At 47.4% G+C, this 15,493-nt stretch overlaps 1 protein-coding gene across 6 annotated transcripts in view; it reads right to left on the reverse strand.

The window, feature by feature from the left end:
- PHTF2 (putative homeodomain transcription factor 2) overlaps window positions 1-15,493 on the reverse strand; it is a 325,987-nt gene that overhangs the window by 261,474 nt on the left and 49,020 nt on the right. The window lies entirely within an intron of this gene.

Raw genomic sequence — 15,493 nt, forward strand, 5'->3', positions numbered from 1 at the left:
ATTTTGTTTAGGCGGGACGCCATCATGTCCACCTTTGATTTTTCCCAACGGTTTACAATCATGTGGAAGACTTCTGGGTGAAGTCCCCACTCTCCCGGGTGGAGGTCGTGCCTGCTGAGGAAGTCTGCTTCCCAGTTGTCCACTCCCGGAATGAACACTGCTGACAATGCTATCACATGATTTTCCGCCCAGCGAAAAATCCTTGCAGCTTCTGCCATTGCCCTCCTGCTTCTTGTGCCGCCCTGTCTGTTTACGTGGGCGACTGCCGTGAAGTTGTCCGACTGGATCAGCACCGGCTGACCTTGAAGCAGAGGTCTTGCTTGGCTTAGGGCATTGTAAATGGCCCCTAGCTCCAAAATATTTATGTGAAGTGATGTCTCCAGGCTTGACCACAAACCCTGGAAATTTCTTCCCTGTGTGACTGCTCCCCAGCCTCGCAGGCTGGCATCCGTGGTCACCAGGACCCAGTCCTGAATGCCGAATCTGCGGCCCTCTAGAAGATGAGCACTCTGCAACCACCACAGGAGAGACACCCTTGTCTTTGGTGACAGGGTTATCCGCTGATGCATCTGAAGATGCGATCCGGACCATTTGTCCAGCAGGTCCCACTGGAAAGTTCTTGCGTGGAATCTGCCGAATGGAATTGCTTCGTAGGAAGCCACCATTTTTCCCAGGACCCTTGTGCACTGATGCACTGACACTTGGCCTGGTTTTAGGAGGTTTCTGACTAGTTTGGATAACTCCCTGGCTTTCTCCTCCGGGAGAAACACCTTTTTCTGGACTGTGTCCTGGATCATCCCTAGGAATAGAAGACGTGTCGTCGGGATCAGCTGCGATTTTGGAATATTGAGAATCCAACCGTGCTGCCGCAACACTACTTGAGATAGTGCTACCCCGACTACCAACTGTTCCCTGGATCTTGCCCTTATCAGGAGATCGTCCAAGTAAGGGATAACTAAAACTCCCTTCCTTCGAAGGAGTATCATCATTTCGGCCATTACTTTGGTAAAGACCCGGGGTGCCGTGGACAAACCAAACGGCAGCGTCTGAAACTGATAGTGACAGTTCTGTACCACAAACCTGAGGTACCCTTGGTGAGAAGGGTAAATTGGGACATGAAGATAAGCATCCTTGATGTCCAGAGACACCATATAATCCCCTTCTTCCAGGTTCGCAATCACCGCTCTGAGTGACTCCATCTTGAATTTGAACCTTTGTATGTAAGTGTTCAAGGATTTCAGATTTAAAATAAGTCTCACCGAGCCGTCCGGCTTTGGTACCACAAACAGCGTGGAATAATACCCCTTTCCATGTTGTAGGAGGGGTACCTTGATTATCACCTGCTGGGAATACAGCTTGTGAATGGCTTCTGCTGCAGCCTTTTTCCTCTCCCTCTGCCACGGGGCAGAAATGAGGAGTCTTTTGCCCGCTTGCCCTTATGGGGCCTAAAGGACTGCGCCTGATAATACGGCGTCTTCTTATGTTGAGAGGCTACCTGGGGTAAAAATGTGGATTTCCCAGCCGTTGCCGTGGCCATCAGGTCTGTTAGACCTACCCCAAATAACTCCTCCCTTTTATAAGGCGATACTTCCATATGCCTTTTGGAATCAGCATCACCTGACCACTGTCTTGTCCATAACCCTCTTCTGGCAGAAATGGACAGCGCACTTACTCTTGATGCCAGTCGGCAAATATCCCTCTGTGCATCACGCATATATAGAAATGCATCTTTTAAATGCTCTATAGTCAGTAATATACTGTCCCTATCTAGGGTATCAATATTGTCAGTCAGGGAATCCGACCAAGCCACCCCAGCACTGCACATCCAGGCTGAGGCGATTGCTGGTCGCAGTATCACACCCGTGAGAGTATATATACATTTTTAGGATATTTTCCTGCTTTCTGTCAGCAGGTTCCTTAAGGGCGGCCGTATCCGGGGACGGTAGTGCCACCTGTTTAGACAAGCGTGTGAGCGCTTTATCCACCCTAGGGGGTGTTTCCCAACGTGCCCTATCCTTTGGCGGGAAGGGGTATGATGCTAATAACTTTTTAGGAATTAACAGTTTTTATCGGGGGAAACCCACGCATCATCACACACTTCATTTAATTCCTCAGATGCAGGAAAAACTACAGGCAGTTTTTTCTCACCCAACATAATACCCTTTTTAGTGGTACTGGTATTATCAGAAATATGTAAAACATTTTCCATAGCCTCAATCATGTAACGTGTGGCCCTACTGGAAGTCACATTCGTCTCTTAATCGTCGACACTGGAGTCAGTATCCGTGTCGGCGTCTGTATCTGCCATCTGAGGTAACGGGCGTTTTAGAGCCCCTGATGGCTTTTGAGACACCTGGACAGGCACAGGCTGAGTAGCCGGCTGTCTCATGTCATCAATCTTTTGTAAAGAGCTGACACTGTCACATAATTCCTTCCATAAGCTCAGCCACTCAGGTGTCGACTCCCTAGGGGGTGACATCTCCATTACAGGCAATTGCTCCGCCTCCACACCATTTTCCTCCTTGGTTCTGGCTCTGTAAGGGGGCCGGCGGCGCGGCTCTGGGACCGAGCTCCGAGGCTGGGCCTGTGTTCGGTCCCTCTGGAGCTAATGGTGTCCAGTAGCCTAAGAAGCCCAATCCACTCTGCACGCAGGTGAGTTCGCTTCTTCTCCCCTTAGTCCCTCGATGCAGTGAGCCTGTTGCCAGCAGGTCTCACTGAAAATAAAAAACCTAAAACTAAACTTTCACTAAGAAGCTCAGGAGAGCCCCTAGTGTGCACCCTTCTCGGCCGGGCACAAAAATCTAACTGAGGCTTGGAGGAGGGTCATAGGGGGAGGAGCCAGTGCACACCAGGTAGTCCTAAAGCTTTACTTTTGTGCCCAGTCTCCTGCGGAGCCGCTATTCCCCATGGTCCTTACGTAGTTCCCAGCATCCACTAGGACGTCAGAGAAATTCTGATACTCCAGAGTGGTGTAAATTCAAAAAAGTTTTGGAACCACTGTTGTAGAACTTGCAGCACAATTAGGAGTGCACTTTGAATGCGTCTCATCATATTTAGCACTTCTAAACTGTAGTAGCACTGAGCTGTGGTGAGAGGTGCACAGCACTTTAAATAAATGCGCTACATTTACTTATACCGCTTTCACATTGCCAATGCCGGATCCCACCCGGGAATTGGAAGCGGGTCCTTCACGGGTGGGATCCGGCATTGGCAGCTGCTGCTGGCTTCCCCGACCCGGCAATAAGCCGGGCAGGTTGCCATAGCAGTGGGAGGGGGGGCGGAGCAGGCAGCGGGGGCGGAGGTGGCGCTGGGAGATGACCTCATCTCCACGCCGCTTCTCCCTATCTAGTAAACGGGTCCCGGGTCGCATCGACCCGGGAGCTCGTTTATGCAGCCACTGACCTGGTATTCAACCCTGGTATAACAGGCCACCCGCAATTTCGGCAAGGCCCCTTTCACACCGCACGCCGACCCGTCAATATGCCGGGTCGATACCGGGTTATTTGTGCGGTGTGAAAGGGGTATAAGTGGTGGGCTACAAAGCTACAGACATTCAACAGTTTTGCTTGTGAGATTTAAAATGGCAATAGTATAAAATGCCTTATTTTTGCACCTCCGTAAGCAGCAAAAAGAAATGTCACCCCCGCGACATCTAATCAGAGCAACAATTGAATTGCTCTATTTGTGCCCCCTAATGGTAGCCGTGGAGTAAAGCTAGGTACACACTATACAATTATCTGGCAGATAATCTGCCAGATTTAGCTGGTTGGAATGAAAATTTGGTAATGGATGAGAGCAAATGACAATCGACCATTTGCTCCTACACACTGGAAAACTAACAAAACCTGTCGTTCATACAAATTAGTTAAAACACAAATTTAACCAACTTGGATGACCAACAGTTTTTGTCCATTTTCCAGTGTTTGGGAGCAAATGGTCGATTGCCATTTGCTCTCATCCATTACCAAATTTTCACTCCAACCAGCTAGATCTGGCAGATTTTCTGCCAGATAATTGTATAGCGTGTACCTATCTTAAAACAATTGAATCTGTCCCAGAGTGTTGGGAAGGGTAGTCTTGAGAGGCAAAAGATAATTTTTTGTGTGAATACTTCCAACATAAAGAATTCAGCTCCACAATGGCCAGCCTAGGGGATGCCAACTCTACAGAATTCGCTGCAATCGTGAAATTGGTTCAGCATATCTAGAAAAAGATACTTATGTTCTCTATTACCCTAAACCATAACAACTTACTTTCTAGTGGAAATTTGACAATACATATCATTGAAGTTGTGCACACTGGAAATCCCATTGACAGGAATAAGCATCTGACATGAATGGGAAAACTTTGTGTCATTGCATCTGGACACATTTGCAAATGTTGCAAAATGTATCAAAGCGCACATCAACCTTTGGTTATACCACATGTAAACCACATAGCAGTGTTTATAAACTGGTTGTCCTTGTGTTTTTTCCTTTTTGTTTTCTTTAAGAAAACAAAACCCCAAAAGGGAGACAGTCGACAGAACACACAGTCAAGAGTGCTTAAAATAAGAATTTACTTACCGATAATTCTATTTCTCATAGTCCGTAGTGGATGCTGGGGACTCCGTAAGGACCATGGGGAATAGCGGCTCCGCAGGAGACTGGGCACATCTAAAGAAAGCTTTAGGACTAACTGGTGTGCACTGGCTCCTCCCCCTATGACCCTCCTCCAAGCCTCAGTTAGGATACTGTGCCCGGACGAGCGTACACAATAAGGAAGGATTTTGAATCCCGCGTAAGACTCATACCAGCCACACCAATCACACCGTATAACTTGTGATCTGAACCCAGTTAACAGTATGATAACAGAGGAGCCTCTGAAAAGATGGCTCCCAACAATAATAACCCGATTTTTGTAACAATAACTATGTACAAGTATTGCAGACAATCCGCACTTGGGATGGGCGCCCAGCATCCACTACGGACTATGAGAAATAGAATTATCGGTAAGTAAATTCTTATTTTCTCTAACGTCCTAAGTGGATGCTGGGGACTCCGTAAGGACCATGGGGATTATACCAAAGCTCCCAAACGGGCGGGAGAGTGCGGATGACTCTGCAGCACCGAATGAGAGAACTCCAGGTCCTCCTCAGCCAGGGTATCAAATTTGCAGAATTTAGCAAACGTGTTTGCCCCTGACCAAGTAGCTGCTCGGCAAAGTTGTAAAGCCGAGACCCCTCGGGCAGCCGCCCAAGATGAGCCCACTTTCCTTGTGGAACGGGCTTTTACAGATTTTAGCTGTGGCAGGCCTGCCACAGAATGTGCAAGCTGAATTGTACTACAAATCCAACGAGCAATAGTCTGCTTAGAAGCAGGAGCACCCAGCTTGTTGGGTGCATACAGGATAAACAGCGAGTCAGATTTCCTGACTCCAGCCGTCCTGGAAATATTTTCAGGGCCCTGACAACATCCAGCAACTTGGATTTCTCCAAGTCCCTAGTAGCCGCAGGCACCACAATAGGTTGGTTCAGGTGAAAACGCTGGAACCACCTTAGGGAGAAACTGAGGACGAGTCCTCAATTCCGCCCTGTCCGAATGGAAAATCAGATAAGGGCTTTTACAGGATAAAGCCGCCAATTCTGACACGCGCCTGGCCCAGGCCAGGGCCAACAGCATGACCACTTTCCATGTGAGATATTTTAACTCCACAGATTTAAGTGGTTCAAACCAATGTGACTTTTGGAACCCAAACTACATTGAGATCCCAAATTGCCACTGGAGGCACAAAAGGAGGCTGTATATGCAGTACCCCTTTTACAAACGTCTAAACTTCAGGGACTGAAGCTAGTTCTTTTTTTTTTTTGGAAGAAAATTGACAGGGCCGAAATCTGAACCTTAATGGACCCCAATTTCAGGCCCATAGACACTCCTGTTTGCAGGAAATGTAGGAATCGACCCAGTTGAATTTCCTCCGTCGGGCCTTACTGGCCTCGCACTACGCAACATATTTTCGCCAATTGCGGTGATAATGTTTTTGCGGTTACATCCTTCCTGGCTTTAGATCAGGATATGGATGACTTCAATCGGAATGCCTTTTTGTCCTTCAGGATCCGGTGTTCAACCGGCATGCCGTCAAACGCAGCCGCGGTAAGTCTTGGAACAGACAGGGTCCTTGCTGGAGCAGGTCCCTTCTTAGAGGTAGAGGCCACGGATCCTCCGTGAGCATCTCTTGAAGTTCCGGTTACCAAGTACTTCTTGGCCAATCCGGAGCCACGAATATAGTGCTTTCTCCTCTCCATCTTATCAATCTCAGTACCTTGGGTATGAGAGGCAGAGGAGGGAACACATACACTGACTGGTACACCCACGGTGTTACCAGAGCGTCTACAACTATTGCCTGAGGGTCTCTTGACCTGGCGCAATACCTGTCGAGTTTTTTAATCATGTGGACGACTTCTGGGTGAAGTCCCCACTCTCCCGGGTGGAGGTCGTGCTGAGGAAGTCTGCTTCCCAGTTGTCCACTCCCGGAATGAATACTGTTGACAGTGCTATCACATGATTTTCCGCCCAGCGAAGAATCCCTGCAGCTTCTGCCATTGCCCTCCTGCTTCTTGTGCCACCCTGTCTGTTTACGTGGGTGACTGCCATGATGTTGTCCGACTGGATCAACACCGGCTGACCTTGAAGCAGAGGTCTTGCTAAGCTTAGAGCATTGTAAATGGCCCTTAGCTTAAGGATATTTATGTGAAGTGATGTATCCAGGCTTGACCCTAAGCCCTGGATATTCCTTCCCTGTGTGACTGCTCCCCAGCCTCGCAGGCTGGCATCCGTGGTCACCAGGACCCAGTCCTGAATGCCGAATCTGCGGCCCTCTAGAAGATGAGCACTCTGCAACCACCACAGGATGGATACCCTTGTCCTTGGTGACAGGGTTATCCGCTGATGCATCTGAAAATGCGACCCGGACCATTTGTCCAGTAGGTTCCACTGGAAAGTTCTTGCGTGGAATCTAACGAATGGAATTGCTTAGTAGGAAGCCACCATTTTTACCCAGAACCCTTGTGCATTGATGCACTGAGACTTGGTTCGGTTTTAGGAGGTTCCTGACTAGCTCGGATAACTCCCTGGCTTTCTCTTCCGGGAGAAACACCTTTTTTCTGGACTGTGTCCAGGAACATCCCTAGGAAACAGAAGACAAGTCGTCGGAACCAGCTGCAATTTTGGAATATTGAGAATCCAATCGTGCTGCTGCAACACTACCTGAGATAGTGCTACACCGACTTCCAACTGTTCCCTGGATCTTACCCTTATCAGGGAATCGTCCAAGTAAGGGATAACTAAAATGCCCTTCCTTCGAAGGGATATCATTTCGGCCATTACCTTGGTAAAGACCCGGGGTGCCGTGGACCATCCCTACGGCAGCGTCTGAACTGATAGTGACAGTTCTGTACCATAACCTGAGGTACCCTTGGTGAGAAGGGTAAATTTTGACATGAAGGTAAGCATCCTTGATGTCCCGAGACATCATTCCAGGTTCGCAATCACTGCTCTGAGTGACTCAATCTGGAATTTGAACCTCTGTATGTAAGTGTTCAAAGATTTTAGATTTAGATTTAGAATCGGTCTCACCGAGCCGTCTGGCTTCGGTACCACAATAGTGTGGAATAATACCCCGTTCCCTGTACGCAGGAGGGGTACCTTGATTATCACCTGCTGGGAATACAGCTTGTGAATGGCTTCCAAAACTGCCTCCCTGTCAGAGGGAGACGTCGGTAAAGCCGACTTTTGGAAACGGCGAGGGGGAGACGTCTCGAATTCCAATATGTACCCTTGAGATATTACCTGAAGGATCCAGGGGTCTACTTGCGAGTGAGCCCACTGCGCACTGAAATTCATTGAGAACGGGCCCCCACCGTGCCTGAGCTTGTAAGGCCCTAGCGTCATACTGAGGGCTTGGCAGAGGCGGGAAAGGGTTTCTGTTCCTGGGAACTGGCTAATCTCTTCAGCCTTTTTCCTCTCCCTCTGTCACGAGCAGAAAAGAGGAACCTTTTGTCCGCTTGCCAACAAAGGACTGCGCCTGATAATACGGCGTCTTATTTTGAGAGGCGACCTGGGGTACAAACGTGGATTTCCCAGTTGTTGCCGTGGCCACCAGGTCTAAAAGACCGACCCCAAATGTCCCTTTTCAAAGGCAATACTTCCAAATGCCGTTTGGAATCCGCATCACCTGACCATTTTACTGGTAGAATTGGACAACGCACTTATACTTGATGCCAGTCGGCAAATATTCCGCTGTGCATCATGCATATATAGAAATGCATCTTTTAAATGCTCTATAGGCAATAATATACTATCGTTATCTAGGATATCAATATTTCCAGTCAGGGAATCCGACCATGCCAACCCAGCACTGCACCTCCAGGCTGAGGCGATTGCTGGTCGCAGTATAACACCAGAATGTGTGTGAATACATTTTTGGATACCCTCCTGCTTTCTATCAGCAGGATCCTTAAGGGCGGCCATCTCATGAGAGGGTAGAGCCCTTGTTCTTACAAGCGTGTGAGCGCCTTATCCCCCCTAGGCGGTGTTTCCCAACGCACCCTAACCTCTGGCGGGAAAGGGTATACACCAATACTTTTTAAGAAATTATCAATTGTTATCGGGGGGAAACCCACGCATCATCACACACCTCATTTTATTTCTCAGATTCAGGAAAACTACAGGTAGTTTTTCCCTCACCGAACATAATACCCCTTTTTGGTGGTACTCGTAGTATCAGAAATGTATAAAACATTTTCCATTGTCTCAATCATGTAACGTGTGGCCCTACTGGAAATCACGGTTGTCTCTTCACCGTCGACACAGGAGTCAGTATCCGTGTCGGCGTCTGTATCTGCCATCTGAGGTAACGGGCGCTTTAGAGCCCCTGACGGCCTATGAGACGTCTGGACAGGCACAAGCTGAGTAGCCGGCTGTCTCATGTCAATCACTGTTTTTTTTTATACAGAGCTGACACTGTCACGTAATTTTCAACAGTACATCCACTCAGGTGTCGACCCCCTAGGTGGTGACATCACCGTTACAGACACTCTGCTCCGTCTCCACATCATTTTTCTCCTCATACATGTCAACACAAACGTACCGACACACAGCACACACACAGGGAATGCTCTGATAGAGGACAGGACCCCACTAGCCCTTTGGGGAGACAGAGGGAGAGTATGCCAGCACACACCAGAGCGCTATATATATATATATATATATATATATATATATATATATATATATATATATATATATATATATATATATATATATATATATATATATATATATACATACAGGGATAACCTTATATAAGTGTTTTTCCCCTTATAGCTGCTGTATGTTTTAATACTGCGCCTAATTAGTGCCCCCCTCTCTTTTTTTAACCCTTTCTGTAGTGTAGTGACTGCAGGGAAGAGCCAGTGAGCTTCCCTCCAACTGAGCTGTGAGGGAAAATGGCGCCAGTGTGCTGAGGAGATAGGCTCCGCCCCCTTTTCGGCGGCCTTATCTCCCATTTTTCTGTATATTCTGGCAGGGGTTAAATGCATCCATATAGCCCAGGAGCTATATGTGATGTATTTTTTGCCATGTAAGGTATTTTTATCATGTTTTATTGCGTCTCAGGGCGCCCCCCCCAGCGCCCTGCACCCTCAGTGACCGGAGTATGAAGTGTGCTGAGAGCAATGGCGCACAGCTGCAGTGCTGTGCGCTACCTTATTGAAGACAGGAACGTCTTCTGCCGCCGATTTTTCCGGACCTCTTCGCTCTTCTGGCTCTGTAAGGGGGCCGGCGGCGCGGCTCCGGGACCCATCCAGGCTGGGCCTGTGATCGTCCCTCTGGAGCTAATGTCCAGTAGCCAAGAAGCCCAATCCACTCTGCACGCAGGTGAGTTCGCTTCTTCTCCCCTTAGTCCCTCGATGCAGTGAGCCTGTTGCCAGCAGGTCTCACTGAAAATAACAAACCTAAACTAAAACTTTCACTAAGAAGCTCAGGAGAGCCCCTAGTGTGCACCCTTCTCGTCGGGCACAGAAATCTAACTGAGGCTTGGAGGAGGGTCATAGGGGGAGGAGCCAGTGCACACCAGTTAGTCCTAAAACTTTCTTTAGATGTGCCCAGTCTCCTGCGGAGCCGCTATTCCCCATGGTCCTTACGGAGTCCCCAGCATCCACTTAGGACGTTAGAGAAATAACTAAACACGGGTTTTACAGCACAGAGAAACCACAGAGTTCAATGGCTGGAGCTATTAAATTATTCTGCTCTTTCCCTGTGCAGTAAACTGGAGGGTAACACACGCTAACCCCCATAGATTCCGCGTAAAGTGCTGAAAAATATGGGCTTCCCTGTATGTTAAAACCCAGAGGGTACATTTACCGGGGATTTTTCCCATGCAGTTCTTGAGGCTGTGAGGGGAAATTTTTGCTATATTTGGGGCTGCTGGACAAAATTGAAACCCCATGGCTAATTGAATATGCCCCATGCACTGCTGGTTCCTAGTGAATTTAATTTCAAAACAGCGGCCTCCTCTGTGAGTAGATCACAGGACAACTTTAAGTGGACCAGCATTAAATAACTGTGTACCATTGTCTTAGGACTTAGTAACACAGGTAAGAGTAATGCAAACAAACACAAAGTACAAAAAACATGTATGAACAGGCCGGACTAAAAATCTGGCTTTTGTTGTTAATTGTGAGTTACAGCAACTGAGCACTTGTACCCAATAATCAACTGAGAAAGCAGTGATGACAATAGGATGATACAACTTTGAGTCACCTGTGACAGCATGAGGATTGTAATAGATTTCTATGCCAGTACGGTTTGTCTGGCAAAGTGCAACTCTGGATCGGGTTTACAATTATCCTTAGTAGACCCACTTGTGTGAAATTTCTGCTTGTTTCTTTATTATTCCTTCTTATTACCAGAGCAAATCATATTCAAAAAGGGCAGGGTTTGAAAAATAAATAAAATTATATATATATATATATATATATATATATATATATATATATATATATATATATATATATATATATATATAAAAAATTAAAATAAAAAATATAATAATAATATATATATATATATATATATATATATATATGCTTTAGTGGATGGACCGGCACTCCCTCTATGTTACGCAAGTGTGCCCAGGTGCCCTCTGATACGGTAAGGTAAAGCTGTAGGCAACGAAATGAACGAAGCAGGCAGCGGCACTCAGGGTCTTATGCAAAAGTTATAGTGTATTTAGAATCACTCCAAAAGCTCCAACGTTTCGGGACACGCAAGTCCCGTTGTTAAGGTGAGTAACAAGAATAAAAGAAAAGTAACATACCTTTATACCAAAAGGAAAGGAAGAGCCCCAGGTGCTGGTGCGATCGGCGCCGCCCGGCGAGTTCCGGCGTCTGCCGCCGACGTCGTCAGGCGGCGTCCGCCGGAGCCATGGAAACCCGGCGACGCTGGCGCTCCAGATGACACGTCGTAGTAAACAAAGGAGAAAAATGCAGTGCTGACAGCTGGCTCAGTAGTACGGCCGTGACAGTCGCGTCCCGATTGGGCGGACTGGTACACGATGTATTGGGGAGAAATGTGAACCAGAATGGTGTGTTGTGCTAAGTGACATGCATTTTTCCCCTTTGTTTACTACGACGTGTCATCTGGAGCGCCAGCGTCGCCGGGTTTCCATGGCTCCGGCGGACGCCGCCTGACGACGTCGGCGGCAGACGCCGGAACTCGCCGGGCGGCGCCGATCGCACCAGCACCTGGGGCTCTTCCTTTCCTTTTGGTATAAAGGTATGTTACTTTTCTTTTATTCTTGTTACTCACCTTGACAACGGGACTTGCGTGTCCCGAAACGTTGGAGCTTTTGGAGTGATTCTAAATACACTTGAACTATTGCATAAGACCCTGAGTGCCGCTGCCTGCTTCGTTCATTTCGTTGCCTACAGCTATATATATATATATATATATATATATATATATATATATATATATATATATATATATATATATATATAAAGTTTTAAACGCTTTCTTTTCTGTTTAAACCTATTTTTTTCATTACTGTTTTAATGAAAAAATAGGATTTTGGACCCCAGCATCCTCTACGGACTATGAGAAAATCCTTTTCTCATAGTCCGTAGAGGATGCTGGGGTCCATATTAGTACCATGGGGTATAGACAGGTCCACCAGGAGCCATTGGCACTTTAAGAGTTTAATAGTGTGGGCTGGCTCCTCCCTCTATGCCCCTCCTACCAGACTCAGTCTAGAAAATGTGCCAGAGGAGACGACATACTTCGAAAGAAGGAATTACACAGATAGTGTCAAGATGCATACCAGCTCACACAACAGACAAATCCGGCTAAAATGCCGGAACAATTCAGCAACGGCTGAAAAAGGAAATAACGCAGAACTTACCTAGGAACCAGGCAGTACTGAACTATAAAACCAAAGCCGGAAAACGCAGCATCCTTTACAGACTACGAGAAAAGGATTTACTGGTAGGTAACCAAAATCCTATTTTCTCTTATGTCCTATAGGATGCTGGGGTCCATATTAGTACCATGGGGATGTACCAAAGCTCCCAGTACAGGAGGGAGAGCGCGGAGGCTCCTGCAACACTGCTTGACCAAACTTGAGGTCATCAGAGGACAAAGTATCGAACTTGTAAAACTTGGCAAACGTTTTCGACCCAGACCAAGTAGCTACTCAGCAGAGTTGTACAGCCGAGACACCCCGGGCAGCCGCCCAGGGAGAGTCCACTTTACGAGTAGAGTGGGCCTTTACAGATTTAGGACACGGCAATCCTGCCGTGGAATAACCAAACTAAGGGGGTAAATAGATTTTTTTCGTGCGCAAAAAGCAGCCTATCACAGGTTAACTCCTAGAGGTTTTCTTAAACCCTCACCAACAGTGCAAACATCAACAACAAAAATTTGAGATAACCACTTAACTGGCGCTCTGTATGTTCACGAGTTCACTTATTCCTCCCAATCCATCTCCATCATATTGCATATGGAACAAAGAGGTAGGGAAAAGAATATAGTGTAATACAATTTTTTAATAGTATACAAAGATACAAAAAGATACAAAAAAACATTAAAATCCAACGGTCTATAGAAATGGCATATTTGACAGGTAGGCCTGGTGAAGGAGGCATCTCAGTTCTAGTGCACTGAAGGAGAACCTGTATCCAAACTGCAGCTGGGACAACTATGAGTGACGCTTTTTGGGATCCCCACCATACCCATATGCTGTTTTGAACTGTCTAAACCGCAGTTCCATCAAATCTGGTAAAACCTCCACTGCATCTATTTTGTGACTGAGAAGCCTACCTGTCAAATATGCCATTTCTATAGACCGTTGGATTTTAATGTTTTTTTGTATCTTTGTATACTATTAAAAAATTGTATTACACTATATTCTTTTCCCTACCTCTTTGTTCCATATGCAATATGATGGAGATGGATTGGGAGGAATAAGTGAACTTGTGAACATACAGAGCGCCAGTTAAGTGGTTATCTCAATTTTTTTTTTTGGTTGATGTCTGCCGTGGAATAAGCATGTTGGATAGTGAATCTGATCCAGCGTGAAATCGACTGCTTAGAAGCAGGACACCCAATTTTCTTGGGATCATAGAGGACAAACAGAGAGTCACTTTTCCTATGACGAGCTGTCCTCTTCGCATAAATCTTCAAGGTCCTCACCACATCCAAGGCCTTTGAAGTAATTGAGTCAGTAGCCACTGGCACCACAATAGGTTGGTTGATATGGAAAGCAGACACAACGTTAGGCAGGAACTGTGGACGACTCCTAAGTTCCCCCCTGTCTTCATGGAAAATCAGAGAGGGGCTTTTACAAGATAAAGCCCCCAAACCCGACACACGTCATGCAGAAGCCAAGGCCAACAAAGTGACCGCCTTCCACGTAAGAAACTTGAGATCGGCCTCCTGCAGAGGCTCAAACCAAGCAGATTGCAGGAACTGCAACACCACATCAAGATCCCAGGGTGCCGTTGGTGCCACAAAAGGGAGGCTGGATGTGCAGAAGGGAGGACAGCCAATTGTTTCTGGAAGAAGATAGACAAAGCAGAGATCTGGACCTTGATGGAGCCCAATCTCAGTCCCATATCTACCCCTGCTTGCAGGAAAAGGAGAAAACGTCCAAGATGAAACTCCACCGCAGGAAATTTCTTGGACTCACACCAGGAAACATATTTTTTTCAAATGCGATGGTAATGTTTAGACGTTACCCCCTTCCTAGCCTGTATCAGGGTAGGAATGACCTCACTTGGGATACCCTTCCGAGCTATGATCTGGCGTTGAACCACCATGCCGTCAAACGTAGCCGTGGTAAGTCTTGATAAGCGAATGGCCCCTGCAGTAGCAGATCCTCCCGAAGATGCAACGGCCTTGGATCTTCCAGCAGAAGATCCAGTAGATCCGCGTACCAAGCCCTCCTTGGCCAGTCCGAAGCAATGAGGATTGCCAGAACCTTTGTTCTTCTTACTAGTTGTAAGAACCATTGGTATCAGAGGAACTGACGGGAACACCCACGGTGTTACCAGAGCGTCCACCGCCACTGCCTGTGGGTCTCTCGGCCTGGAACAGTATCTCCGTAGCTTCTTGTTGAGGCGGGAGGCCATCATGTCTATGTGAGGAACCCCCCACCAACCTGTTACCTCCTCGAACACCTCCGGATGGAGGCACCACTCTCCTGGATGGAGATCGTGTCTGCTGAGGAAGTCTGCTTCCCAATTGTCTACACCCGGAATGAAGATCGCCGACATCGCCACCGCGTGCCTTTCTGCCCAGAGGAGCATTTTTGACACCTCCGATATGGCAGCCCTGCTCTTCGTTCCGCCTTGTCGGTTTATGTAGGCAACTGTGGTCACGTTGCCCGACTGCACCTGAACAGCCCGATCCTGTAGAAGGTGTGCTGCTTGCAGAAGGGCGTTGTACATGGCCCTGAGTTCCAGGATGTTTATTAGGAGAAGGGATTCTTGATCAGACCATGTTCACTGAAAGGTTTCCCCCAGAGTGACTGCTCCCCAACCTCTTAGACTTGCATCTGTGGTTAAAAGGATCCAGTCTTGAATTCCAAACCTTCGGCCTTCCAGAAGGTGCGGAAGTTGTAGCCACCAGAGGAGTGAAATCCTGGCTTTCGGAGACAGGCGTATCCTCTTGTGCATGTGTAGGCGAGAGCCCGACCACTGGTCCAAGAGGTCCAGCTGAAAAGGCCGAGCATGAAACCTGCCATACTGCAGAGCCTCGTAGGTGGCAACCATCTCTCCCAGAAGGCGTATGCATTGATGAACAGATACCCGGGTAGGCTTTAAGACATCCCGGACCATTGTTTGAATCACCAACGCTTTCTCCACCGGGAGAAATACCCTCTGCACTCCCGTGTCGAGGATCATTCCCAGGAAAGACAGCCTCCTTGTCAGCTCCAGATAAGACTTCGGAAGGTTCAG

The sequence above is a fragment of the Pseudophryne corroboree genome, chromosome 6, assembly GCF_028390025.1.
Source record: "Pseudophryne corroboree isolate aPseCor3 chromosome 6, aPseCor3.hap2, whole genome shotgun sequence".
Taxonomy (NCBI): domain Eukaryota; kingdom Metazoa; phylum Chordata; class Amphibia; order Anura; family Myobatrachidae; genus Pseudophryne; species Pseudophryne corroboree.